This window comes from Nicotiana sylvestris, chromosome 12 (assembly GCF_000393655.2).
Source record: "Nicotiana sylvestris chromosome 12, ASM39365v2, whole genome shotgun sequence".
Classification (NCBI taxonomy): domain Eukaryota; kingdom Viridiplantae; phylum Streptophyta; class Magnoliopsida; order Solanales; family Solanaceae; genus Nicotiana; species Nicotiana sylvestris.
This window is the reverse complement of record NC_091068.1, coordinates 17,421,433-17,436,025: the sequence shown is the minus strand read 5'-3', so window position 1 is coordinate 17,436,025 and position 14,593 is coordinate 17,421,433.

The following is a 14,593-nucleotide window of genomic DNA, read 5'->3' as shown; positions in this document are numbered from 1 at the left end:
AAAAAAGTGGCCTCAATTCGAAGTCAAGCATGCGTTCATCAAAGACGGGGTATCCAAACTCCTTAAAACAGGTTCTATTCGGGAAGTTAAGTACCTGGATTAGTTGGCTAACATAGTGGTAGTGCCTAAAAAGGGAAACAAATTAAGAATATATGTAGATTAAAAAGATTTGAACAAGGCGTGCCCCAAGGATTCATTTCTTTTTCTCAATATTGATCGCATGATCGATGCGATGGCCGGGCATCAGATACTCAGTTTTCTCAATGCCTATTCCGCGTACAACCAAATCCGGATAAACCCGGACGATTAAGGAAAAACATCCTTTATCGCTAAACTTGGCACCTATTGTTATCACGTAATTCCGTTTGGACTGAAAAACACCGGTGCCACTTATCAATGCCTAATTAACCGGATATTCGAAGAACAAATAATAAAATCAATGGAGGTTTACATTGAAGACATGTTAGTAAAGCCCTTGCGGGCATATGACCATTTGAAACATTTTCAAGAAACCTTCAACATACTGAAAAAATACAATATGAAGCTGAACCCAGAGAAATGCGCATTTGGGGTCGGATCCGGAAAGTTCCTTAGATTCATGGTATCTAGCCGAGGGTTCGAGATCAATCCCGACAAAATCAAAGCTATAGAGAATATCACCATGGTGGATAATGCCAAGGTCGTTCAGAGGCTAATCGGGCGCATAACTGCCCTGTGCTGATTCATATCAAGATCCTCCGATAAGAGTCATCGGTTCTTCTCCTTATTGAAGAAAAAGAATTACTTTTCATGGACCTCGGAATGCCCGCAGGCTTTGGAAGGACTCAAACGATACCTTTCGAGTCCATCTTTGCTCCATACTCCAAAAATAGACGAGTAGTTGTACATGTACTTAGTAGTATCCGAGATAGCGATAAGTGGAGTCTTAGTCCGGGAAGAGGAAAATATGCAATTTCCCATTTATTACGTTAGTAGAACTCTAGGCGAGGCCAAAATGAGGTACCTTAGAACCTCCAGAAAGTTGAAGCCATACTTTCAATGCCACCCCATATGCGTTGTAATTTCTTACACATCAAAAAACATAATGCAAAAACCCGAGCTCTCGAGCCGATTGGCCAAATGGACCATAAAAATTAGAGGGTACAATATCAAATATCGCTCCCAGACCGCCATCAAATCTCAAATTTTGGCAGATTTCATAGGCGACTTTACGTGGGCCTTAATACCCAAAGTCGAAAAGGAATTTTTGATAAACTCAAGGACTTCCTCGGGAATTTGGACGCTCTTTACAGATGGTGCGCCGAACGCAAAAGGGCCTGGACTCGACATCGTACTAAAGCCGCCTACGGGTTATGTAGTTAGGCAGTTCATTAGAACTGTAAAATTGACTAACAATGAGGCCGAGTATGAGGCCATGATTACAGGTCTCGAACTAGCTAACAGCCTGAGGGCTGAAGTGTTCGAAGCTAAGTGTGACTCCCTCCTTATGGTAAATCGAGTCAAGGGGACATTCGAAGCAAAAGAAGAACGAACATAGAGATACTTGGACAAATTGTAGGTAATGCTACATCGATTCAAGGAATGGACCCTACAGCACATACCCATGGATCAAAATAGTGAAACCGATGCTCTGGCTAACTTGGGGTCATCGGTTGATGACGATGAATTCAGCTCAGGAACGGTTGTTCAACTCAAGAAATCGGTAGTGGAGGAAGGCCATGCTGAAATAAACTCAACAAGTTTGACTTGGGACTGAAGAAATAAGTATATAGATTACTTTAAGACCGGTAAGTTGCCATCGGATCCTAAAGAATCAAGGGCTTTGCGCACGAAGGCGCCCAGTTTTAGCATGTCAAAAGGCACTTTGTACAGGAGGACATTCGACGACCCACTCGCCGTGTGCTTGGGGCCAGGAGACACCGAATACATTTTGAGAGAAGTTCACGAAGGCACCTTCGGAAACCATTTAGGGGCAGAGTCTTTGATTCGGAAAATAATCAGGGATGACTATTACTGGATCGACATGGAGAAAGATGCAAGGAACTTTGTACGAAGATGTGATGGATGTTAGGGACATGAACCAATGATCCATTATCCCGTAGAGCTACTACACTCGGTCTTGTCGCCTTGGCCATTTATGAAATAGGGAATGGACATTGTCGGTCCCCTACCATGGACACCCGGTAAGGCTTAATTTATACTATTTATGACTGACTATTTTTTTAAATGGGTTGAAGCTCAGGCGTTCAAGAAAGTTCAGGAAAAAGAAGTTATCGATTTTATTTAGGACCACATAATATGTTGGTTCGGGATACCGGCCGAGATCACGTGTGATAACGGGAAGCAGTTCATCGGCAGCAAGGTAATAAAAAATTTTGAGGACCATAAGATCAAACGGATCTTGTCAACGCCCTATCATCCTAGTAGGAATGGACAGGTGGAGTCTACAAACATGACCATACTCCAAAACCTTAAGAAAATATTGATCGATGCCAAAGGGAAATGGAAAGAAATTTTGCCCGAAGTCTTGTGGATGTATTATACGACCTAAAAATCTAGTACCGGGGCCACTCCATTTTTGTTGGTCTATGGTTTCGAAGCACTAATACTGATCGATGTGGGAGAACTAAGACTAAAGTTCCGATATGTGACCTAATAATCAAACGGTGAGGCCATGATCACGAGCCTTGAATTATTGGATGGGAGGCACGAAGCCGCCCTAGTATGGTTGGCCGCCCAGAAATAGTAGATAGAAAGATATTACAACCAAAGAGCCGACCTTCAACACCTCAACATCGGGGACTTGGTGCTAATGAAAGTAATACTAAAATTCAAAACCCGAACGAATGGAAGCTGAGACCGAATTAAAAAGGTCCATATTGAGTCATCGGGATTATTGATAAAGGTTCGTACAAACTCGAAGCAGGGAAAGGTGCACAACTATTGAACAATTGGAACATGACCCACTTAAAAAGATACTACTGCTAAGGTACGCCTTCATTCATTTTATATATATATATTGCAAATTGGACTAATAGTTGCAGGCAACAACCAAAGGAGGATGTAGCTGTTAGGTCTGAAAGCACGTGTTGCACTCTTTTTTCCTTGAATCAGTTTTGTCCTAAATGGGTTTTCAAGCAAGGTTTTTAATGAGTCAGTATTGGATCGTGCTAACTTAGATTCGAAGAACGGTTTTAATCCGAGTCGATGGTCACATCAACAATAATCGATCCCTCTCGAAGATCAATCTCGAATACTGGGCCATCACCCTCAGGTTAAGATTTTTAGCAAGGGAGGAAACTCTGTGATTGAATAGCCTCGGCTAAGTGGTTAAGATTTATTGTAAGGTCCAAATGGTCAAATTAACCGTGCCCACATATACCACCTCAGCCATAATACGAGCTTATACATGCTTACAATCTTATATGTTATGCACAAAAATAAAAGAAAGTTTCTACCTTGCTGATACACATTTTTGCTCCTTAAAAGTATCGATACTAAGGTCTATTCCTACCCAGACACTATCGATCCCAAGGGCCGCCCCTATCCGAGCCCAAAGGGCTACTCCCACTCGGGGACTGTCGTCTGAGACAAACTAAAACATCTCGGGTTGTCAAAACCAAGTGACAAAAAGCCAATTAAGCAGTGCCTAAACTTAAAAGTCTACGGCCACCCTAAAAACAGCTCAGAGATGTCCGAAGCATGTTATCAAAACATAAGGCTTTCAAATAAAATTTGAAACCTGCTAAAAGGCATAGTCTAAGAATACTTAAGAATTTTTGCAAAATTCCCAGATATTCCAAGTCACTTCGAGTTTTCAAAACCTCGAAAAACAAATGACTTGTTGCTACATTATACCCTATGCTTGCACTAGAAACGTTTGCAAAGTTAGAAGTCATAAAAAATGCTAAAATAGTTAAACTTGCCGAAAAAGGAAAATTTTATATATTCTAGAATATATTTACAAAGGCCCAACAAAAATGGCCTCAACGAAATATATGTACAGGATAAAAAAAACAAAAACAAAATAAATCTAAGGCATCTACGCCTGATCTTCACTGGAACACAACCCATCACCAGCACCTTCGAGGCCTTCGGGTTCTTCAAAGCCCTCGGAGCCCTCTTCACCTTCGGGATCATCTAGCTTCTTGGCCATGACCTCAAGTCTTTTGCCTCCTCGATATCAGCAAATAGGTCGAATCCTCGGGCATGGATATCTTCGAGGGTCTCCCTTCGAGATAACCACCTCACATACTCGATAGTGGTTTTCACACGGGCCTCGACTACTTTGACATCGGCCCTATACCGGGCCACCATCTCTTCATCATCAATGGAGGTTTTTCTCATATGAGCCTTTATAGCTCCACGTTTACTACCGAGGGCATCCCACTCTACCAGAGTCGAGCTCAATTGCGCTTGGAGTTCATCGTTCAGCTGGGACCGCTTGTCGACTTTCTCGTTTGCCACCGAAAGTTGAACCTCTACCGATGCCAGTTGTGCCTGGTCAATTTCCTTATCTGAGTCCAACCGATCCATTTTTCTCTTCCAACGGTGGCCATGGCCTGGACCTCATTCATTTCAGCTCGGAGTTGGTCGATCCAGTCGATCTTCTATGGAGCCTGCGAGGTTTGGTAGTTAGTCCCCATGGATAATTCCTCATTACTAACTTCAAAAACCTTTTCCTTTTTGGCCAAATACGCATGTTCTCGCCTCAGGGTCGAAGCCTCTTTCTGAGCCCCGTCTAGGTCGGCTTGAAGATCCTTGATAGCCCCTTCGTGCTGCTCACTGAGAAGCTTGTACATATCTCTTTTCTGGTCAAGCTCCTTAACCTCGAGCTCGAGCTGGTTGAACTTGACCCAGTAGTGAAGGAACCTCTCATGATGAAGTACAGAGGCTTATAAAATATGCAAAAATATGAGAAGTATAAAAACCTTAGCAAACGTTTGAAGGGTCATAATGATGCCTTACCCGATTCAATGTCTACTGTGCCTCATTGAAATAGCACGACATGTCCACCTCATTCATCTTTGCCCGATCCTCCTTGGTCACCAAGAATCGGAGGTAGCTCGCCACTCTCACGGGAGCAGAAAGAACTCGGGCATCTTTTGGGATGGTGATGATTATTGACCTCTCGTGGCCAGGATCAATACTCGGGGCGAGGAACTGGTTGATTAACATTGGGCTCGAATTCAGACCGCTGAATTCTGAAGAAGGATCCTTTCTCGGCACCTCCAGGTCGCCCAACCCAGAAAAGTCTTCCAAAATAGCCGAATCCATACCGTCAAAAAAGGAATGAAGGGGATCGTCCGCACCGTGAGCCCCTTCGTTACATCTCTCGTTCATCGCTAGGGCCTCCTCGAGCATGGACTCAGTGTATGAGGGAGACCCTAAAATACTTATTATACCAGGCGGAGCGGAGCCGGCGTCCCGAGGGGTCTTAGCCCTCGTTTCCACATCGGTCCCCCGAACCTGAGGGAGATCAGGTTCCAGTGTCTCCCCCTCGGCTACTACCTACTCTCGGGGGAGGTTCGCTCATGGGCCACAAAATATCACCTTTTTTGGGCTCATCCCTGAGCCGAAGAAGTGAAACTGAGCCCGGTGCGTAGGAGACGAAGCATATCTTTGGCATGCGAGCCATTCTCTTTTTTGGCTTCATTGCAGAGCTCGGGGAGCCCGAAGCCTTCCTTTTCTTCTTATTCTTTTCCCCCTCTGCCCCAAAGCGGAGGGATCAATGGAAGGGGGCATGTCCTCGTTCCCTTCTAAAGGCCAAAGTTTAGTGGTCTTAGGCAAACCTACAAAAAGAAAAGAAGGGAAATAAGAATAGGATGCAAAAAAGGAGCCTAATGTTACTTATTCGGGAGGGAGATCTTACCATGAGAACGGGCTTCCCATCAGCCCTTCAAAAGTTTGCGCCATGTGCGCTTGGAATAAGGCATCTCCGAACAAATGTCCTCGATCCACTCCTTCGCGTTTGGGACTCGAGCAATGGCTGCACCACCACTAGTACTAGTGAGTAAAATGGAGATAAATATAAAATTAACGTTTAAAGGAAAGATGTACTTACAAGATGCATTCCACCTCTCAGGTAACGGCATGAACTCGCGCGGGGGGGGGGGATCAAGTCTTCGATCTTCACTCGAAAAAAGCCTCCTTGCCAGCCCCGGTCCTCATCGATACTCAAGAACGGGGATTTTCTAGCTCGGCGTGTAAGTTTTATCAGTCCCCCTCGAAAGATTCATGGATTGTATGGGCAGAGTAGGTGATCGATGGTGAACCGACGAGATTCGGTCTTGTTTATGAAATAATGAAGGAGGATCATGATCCTACAAAGCAACGTATGGATATGACCGAGGCATACTTTGTACGTCTTGCAGAAGTCCAGGATAACCGGGTCCACCTGGCCCAATGTGAAGGGATAAGTGTAAACACTTAGATACCCCTCCACATGGTTAGTGATGGCATCATCAGGCCCGGGGACTACTACGTCCTTACTGACCCAGTTGCAGTCCTCTCGGACCACGGAAAGAACGTCTTCGGTAATCGAGCATATATACCTTGATGCTCCTTCACCTCGGCCCTGCACCGACAAGGGCTTTTCGACCTTAAAGTCATTTGCAACCGAGCAAACCCCGGGGATGAACATTTTTAAGGGAGGCTCGGGAGACGGTTCATTGGTAGCCACGCTAGGAGCAGACGTCTCGAGGATGACTATATTGGGAGTGACCACCTCAATTTCAGCAGGCAGTTAGAAAGAAGAAGAAGCGATTTGCTGAGGAATAGATATGGATGTTTTAGCCATTGTAATCTGAAAAAACTTGAAAGGTCTAAGAAAAGGTTTTGAAAAACGAAGGGTCAAGTATGCTGATTTGGTAAAGACTAGGTAAAAACCTGAAAATTACTGAGGAATCTTGAAGAACAAAGGTACAAATATGAAAGTGTGAAGAAGGTTAGTAACAACTTTGAGAATTGAAGGTGGAAGCTTGGTCAAACAGTGAAAAATAAACAAAGAATGAGGGCTTTTATAGAGATTTCGCGACGCTTCGCGTTCAGAGATGACCTACCAATGGCTGACACGTGTTCGAAATCAGAACGACGCGACTGACGGGACATTTCGGCTTCTTTGTTATTTCTGTTACGGTGCATTAAAGAAGGAATTGAAAAGCATCTATCGTTTCTCATCGTTTCGGTAAACCTCCTCTCTAAGAAATGAGGGGGCTATCTGTATACAGATAACATCGAGCCCGTTGAACATCTCGGTTTCCCGGTAAGACAAACAGAGCAGGAACATGATCATAAGGAATCAGAATCTGGGCGGGGAGCTCTCGTATTGGGGTTCGAGCAAGGCACCTGCCCTCGGGGGCATCAGAATCACATCCTCTGGATCCGGTTCGAGCCTCGAGACTTCAGAGAACATTATCGAATGGCTGCACACGACTAACGGAGAGCCGTAATATTCGTGCCCAACCGAATATCACAACATGAATCTCGTCACGTATCGGCAGAAAATTAATGATTAATGAAACTGGGAATTTTTACCTTTCTTAGAATTGTACTTAGGGTAAAATTTCCCTAATATATAAAGGAAAAAACTTATTATTCATGGGGGCATTGTAACACGTATATCAAGGCAATATACCCTTATTTTCTCTGTTATTCAAAGTTCTTACTTTTGTTCATTAGTTCTTTATTAGTGTGAGCCCGGGATCGAAGACAGACACTTGGTTAAGCCATTACTGAGTTCGAGATCACTCTCATTATTGGTTTGGTAATTTATTAAGTTCTTTATCTGTTTAATCTAATGTCATTAATCATTTGTATTCAATTAATCCGCATATCCTTAAAATCACGTATAAATTTAATTGTTATCCATTTTTAGGGTAACCAAGGTAGCTAGTAAGATATTCGCTGGTTATGGAAGAAATATTAGGCATAGTGAGTATGAAGGAATCCCCAATACTTAAAAAATGGTTGAAAACCGAGTAAAAGCCCCGAGTTACTACTTGGCCAATGCTGAAATTTTGTAATTGCTGAGTTAATTGCATAACTGTTGGTCTGTTGTCCGGGGACTAAAGACTTTCCGGACACTCGATCACTTTCCCGGAGACTCATGATGGTTGCCTTTGGAATAATACCACCTGATTCCGATTCAAACAACTCGGGATATACTTTCTTAGTTGGCCTTCCAGTTTGACATGGAGCAAACTAGGTCATACTTTCCGCATGTTAACTATTAAGTAGGCCACGTATTAAGTCTATTCTTTTATCAATACAATCCTTACCTTATGAAAGTAGAAAGACTATTTCTGATAGTCCTTCGGTTCAAGAACAAAAGACGAAGAGGCAGCAACTTCCATTTAATGTACTGTAAGTTTTAACTTTCACTTTATATCATTATAGTGCTCCACTTGGGAACCGGCGCTTTAAGAAGGTTTAAGTTGGAAATGCTTAAAGTATGTATGATCTAACATGATTTTCCTATCTTTACTCTCAAGTTGCTTCCAGGCGGATTGAAAAGAGTAGCGTTTGATGTCAAAGATGAAACTATCAGAATTATCGCACTTCCTAATTTTTTACATCCAAGGGAATGTAACTATCATATGATAGAATTGAAGGGCAAATTAGCAGTCCTGAGCTGCTGCAAAAATTCCGGAGATGTTATCAATTTGTGGATTTTGGGAGACGTTATGAATTAATTTTATTTCCTTTATTTTGTTTGTTTAATTTTTTAGGAAAAAACAAACATAAATAGGCAGATTTACAACTGATAATTGAAAAATAGTCACAGTTTCAAAAGTAATCGAAATTTAGCTACTTTTTCATGTAAAGATAAAATCTGAACAAAAACACACTTAAAAAAGGGAAAAATTCCAGCATAATATTTTAGAGTTCGAATTTTTTACATATGAGATTCCAGCATAATGTGCTGGAATTTCATAATATGCCGGAGTTCCAACATAATATGCTAGAAGTTTATACGCATAAGCTCCATAATCCAGCATATTATGCTGGAAGTTTATACGCAGGAACTTCATAATCCAGCATATTATGCTGAAAATTTCCGTGTTTCAACAAAATAGTGACTATTTTTAATGACTTTGTAAATACTGGCTATTTTTTTAATTAAAAGTCTGAAAACTAGCTAGACCATACTATTTTTACAATTTTTTTGCTAGCTGATGTACTCTTTTAAAGTTTACTTTACCAGACAAAAGTTTCGGTTTGGGCCTCAATGGACTAAGCAAAATGGATCGAAAAGCAAACAGGATAAGAGCTGCAATGAGGTGGGCTTTTGGGCCTATATACAACTTAGCACCTCTTCTCCAAGTTGGAAGCGAAGGCGGAGCTACGCCTATGAATTTGAGATTCTAATTTATTTAAGTTACTGAGTTCTATGTTAGTGATTTTTACGTATTCAATGATTTTTTAAAACAAATACAGAGTTTGAACCGAAGTTATTGGGTTTTGGCCAAATTCGTACTGAAGGCTAGCTCGGCCAAACCCCTGGTTGGAAAGTAGTTGTCAACACCCAAGTTACCCAGATTGGAATGGTGAATAACTTTGGACCACATCATACAGTTATTACTTGTTAGTTTTTTGTTAACATTTTAGCTGTAATTTAGACAAGATCATTGTGTATCTCCAGTTTCATAGAATATTTTATTGGTGTAGCTAGCAAATTTCACAACTGATTTGTTGAAATTACACATTCAACATTAGTCTCCTACTTCTTTGAAATGTGATTATGTTCTTTGATTCATTTTCTTTTTTATCATCAACCATCTTCCCCAAGAAATATTTTTCAAACATATTTTGGTTAGTTGGAAGGTTACAAAGAAAAGGGGTTGAATTGTTTTGCACAACTTAGTAGGCGGTTGGACATAAAAATTATAATTTTTGAAAAAAGGTAGTATTTGGAGTTAAGTTAAAAAATGGTATTTGAATTTGAAATTATGTTTGAATATATATATATTTCACTTGAAAAAATGTTACAGTTTTATGACTGGGAAAAAGTTTTTCTGAAAATTAATTTTCGTCAAAATTTCTAAAAACTTGCAAAAATTTCATGGACAAACACATTTTAAAAAAAAAAGGAATTTTTTTTATGGACAAACAGGGGCTTAATAAATAGTCTTCCAAGTTAAGTATTTGCTATTTGCAATATGGCCCGACTAAATCTTATGGATTTAGACCTTCAAATGAGTTGTTTGAAATGGTCAATCAATAATTTTAGATAACTTATTGAGCTTTGTGTAAAGATTGCTCTTGGCAATTAATAAAAATTAGTTACCAAAAAATTAATTTCTTGGTAAATAGCTATCAAGTCCTATCCTCATTATTTTTGTTGTTCACCACTATCATAATATGGCTCACCATATTAAAACAAAGAACCGGGATTACAACATAAGAATTGTAATATTGAGATTAATTATCTCAGGATTCTTTAATAGTAATGTTTGTTTCGTTCGTTGGTAAAAATGAGATATACGATTAATCCAAATGTGTTTGGTTGGAAAGTGTATAAACTTGAATTAACTTGTTATTTTCAATTTTAACCTTTGTCCTTGGCCTTCTTAACTAGGGTGATTTGTCGGTGGTTAGATATTTCGGTTCAGAATGTTAAACTAATACCATAGCTAATTAAATTTGGTACAGTGCGGTCTTTTTCTTTTGGTTTTGATTTACTCGATCCAATAACTTTGGTTTATTCGGCTCAAAATATTAATTAGTACACAGAGCCATAGACTCTAATATTCTTGGCTAAAGTACTCGTAAATATAAAAATAAAAATGTTATAAGCTCAAGTGACTGCTAACAAAATCTTTATCCAAAACCAGCAAATAATAGAGAGAAACGAGGTATATAAAAGAATAACTTTGATCATTAAACATGTCTTGATAAATTTAAAGGATACAACAAGAACAAAACTAACGAGCAACAATGCACGAGTAAGAAAACACCTTGATATCGTAGAAGCATTACGTTAACCTGCTTGACAACCTGGAGAGTAAGACTCAGAATCTGCCTACCTTATTCCTCCATCCATGAATGCCAAAGAAAATAGTTGTCCAAAGACCAAGCTGCACTATATATATATTCTCTTGAGCATTTTCTCAAGCACTTCACAAACACAAATCTCATTTATGGTCTCATGTAACATCTTCTACATGTGCAATAAAGAGCATATATGATATACTATAAGTAAAACGTGCATTGTGTAACTTCGTATATTTTTCGTATGATATCGGTATTTCATTTTTTCTCAAATACCGAATACGAATATCAAATACCAAATTTTTTAAAAATTTATACTACTAAATACCAAAATATCAAATACGAATACTAAACTTTTCTGTTTCAAAATAGTAATTCAGTATTTATCAAATTATGAGCATCCCTATTCTTAACCCTTAATTTATCATGAACTAGCTAAAAAATTTGTCCTGGTGATTTTATTAAAAATTAAACATATATATATATATATATATATATATATATAATATTTACATTTTACACTATCAATGTAATTTAAATAATAATAACAAGTTATTAATCTATATTTTAGGTTACCATATTTGATAATATGAAGAGTTGTTTGTTGTCGTAAGTCAAATTAACTTGATGGTGTATAAAACATATATATTAGCGTACATAACTTAAACTCATTCTACACAACCAGGTCAATTATAAGTTAATTATAGATAAATTTTTATGATGAATGGTATTGATAATCAAGTAAAAATTATAACAACAACAGTGTAATCCCATAAATAGGGTCTGGGGAGGATAGTGTGTACGTAGACCGTACCCCCTACCTTATAGAGATAGAAATATTATTTTCAATAGAGCCTAGGCTCAAGAAACAATGGAGATAAAGCAACCAAGTAGCAAACAATAGTAACAACAATGTAATATGGTAACAGACGCAAATGACACAACATGTAATAATAAAGAACCATGAATAATAAAATACAAAAATAGTCCTAGTACTACAGTTACCCTAGGAGGAACACGCTAGTATCTGTTAACCTACAACCCTAATTCTTGACCTCCACATCTTCTTATCGTGGGCCATATCCTCGGTAAGCTGAAGCAATGATATCTCCTGTCTAATTACCTCTCCCCAATACTTCTTAGGCTTACCCCTTCCCTTCCGCAGACCTGCCATAGACAACCTCTCATAATTCCTGACCGGAGCATTTATGTCTCTCCTAGTAAAAATTATAACTTTTCTACTATCACAAGTTATATTATATCGAGCACATATAGCTTAAATCCTTAATTAATAGAAAGTTCATAACTTTCTTGCTTTTGTTCGTATTAATCTCTATGCAGAACTATTTCCCTTAAGCACCCTCGAGGTTAATAGAAAAAAGAGGCTCAAAAATAGCAACTCAATTAGCTATCACAGTTGTGTTTTTTAAAGCTAGCTCTTATATGAAATTGATTTGTTCTTTCCTTTTGATAGAAATTAAGGACAAACAGAAACAGTAAACACATTTATAGCCCGTTTAGCCAAGCTGCAACAATCAGCTTATTTTGAGAAGTGTTTTTTTTCAAAAGTACTTTTGGTGAGAAGCCGTTTGTATTTGGCTAATTAGTTTGAAAAGCACTTCTGAGCAGCAATTAATGTTTGGCCAAATTTTAAAAAAATGCTTCTAAGTGTATTTTTCTCAAAAGTGCTTCTCAAAAAAGTGCTTTTGGAGAGAAACTATTTTTTTCTACTTTTCCAAAACTGCTTCTGCTTTTTCTCAAAAGCACTTTTTTTCCTTCCAAAAACTTGGCCAAACACCTCAATATTTGGCCAAAAGTACTTTTGGCAAAAAAAAAAAAAAGAAGTACTTTCAGCCAAAAAGAAGCTTGGCCAAACAGGCTATTAATGGAACTATTCTACAAATTTAATAGCTTGGTACTTTGGCACTGCTAGATAGAAGCTTGGGCAAAGTAAAAGCAGGGAAAATACAAACCTCAACATAAAGGATGCTATATTTTTTTTGTTTTCCACCCACGTAGGATCCCGACTAACTCGATTCATGCTTCGCATCCCGAAAGACACATTAAAAGATTTTTTTTATTTTAAAGGCTCGAAATCGAAACTTCTGATTGAAAATAAAAGAATTCTATCAATGCCACCACAATTCGTGACGGTGATACTACATTATTAACTTTTGAAGTTGAGAGATGCTCCTCTTTTTATAAATTATTGGTTCATTAAATGCATATATAGCCTTCCTTTATCCTACCAAAATAATCATATAGTGGTTATCATTCACATCCACAACCACCGAAAAAGATTCTTAAAATAAGTTAAGGAATAGTTATTTGTTTAGAAATTAACCACCTGATAACTTCGACCACAAAAATGTGCACCTTCACAAGCTCCATCCTCGATGGGTGAACCAAATATGGTATTTAAGTAAAAAGAGGATAGACAGACTCATTATTTACCGCGTTTTGAAGTTAAAGAGAAGCAGCTTTCTCGGTTATCAAAAACATGTTGTAGAAAGTAAAGTGAGTACAAATCGACAAATAGGTGAAAAGGAAATTAATAATCACACTGCCTAGCTGGAGAATATCAAAATCAAATTAATGTGACATATGTCAAAGGGAGTCATCACTTGGTAGCTTGTCAAATCAGAAAAAAATCATTCCTAGTTGCAAAGACAAAATTTTAATGGCATGGACCATAAAAGGATGGTCAATGAAAGAAGAGACATGTCCCATTGTCCCAACAGAAAACAATACAACACAAAAACTCATGGTGTCTTTACTCAAAAAACACAATATCAGCAAATTGCCCAAAAAAAGATTTGTGGTCCCTTATGCAAACAATGCCATGTCAAGTATAAAGGGAATAAATACATGAAAATTTAAGTCCTTAGCTGACCCTAATTTCCACTCAACATTCTTGTGGTCTATCTCCTTTAGCATTGCCGACACTTCTTTTATACAAAATTGAACCTTACCAAACATAAAAGAGGCCCTCTTCAACTCACTCTCCTTTCCCCTCACCAGGAGAGGTGAAGCTCATTATTTGCAGTATCATTCTATGGTCTTAATAAAAGGGCCAAAAATTGGGCACCCTAGTGTGTACCAAGCGGCTATATTGCACGGACTCTTCAAAATGTTACCGGACTTGTGTCAGATCCTCCAAAAGTACACTGCATTTGTAGGATCCGACACGCATCCGACAACATTTTCGGAGAGTCTGAGCAACATAGCCGGGCGGTCAAAAGAATGAGTGAAGACTTCAAATTCCAGTAAGAGACAAGAAAAGCTAGGTGATTTATTCCCCTATCTCTAAACCTTAATGAATAGAGTTACCTGGCATCCGCTGATGGGAGGTAGCATGTATATGGTGAAAAACGCCATAAAGTGCTCGCTAATGTGACAAGTAGAAAAGGATATGGGGTTCCGACTTGATCGCATGGGGACACGATTATAACATTGTGTTCCGCCATAAATATTTATCATAAAGGCCTACAAGGAAAGGGAGCCTTGAAACAACGGTAAAGTTGTCTCCGTGACAAGTTTGAGCCATGGAATCAGTGGTAGCCACTGGTACTTGTATCAGGATAGGCTGCCTACATCACAC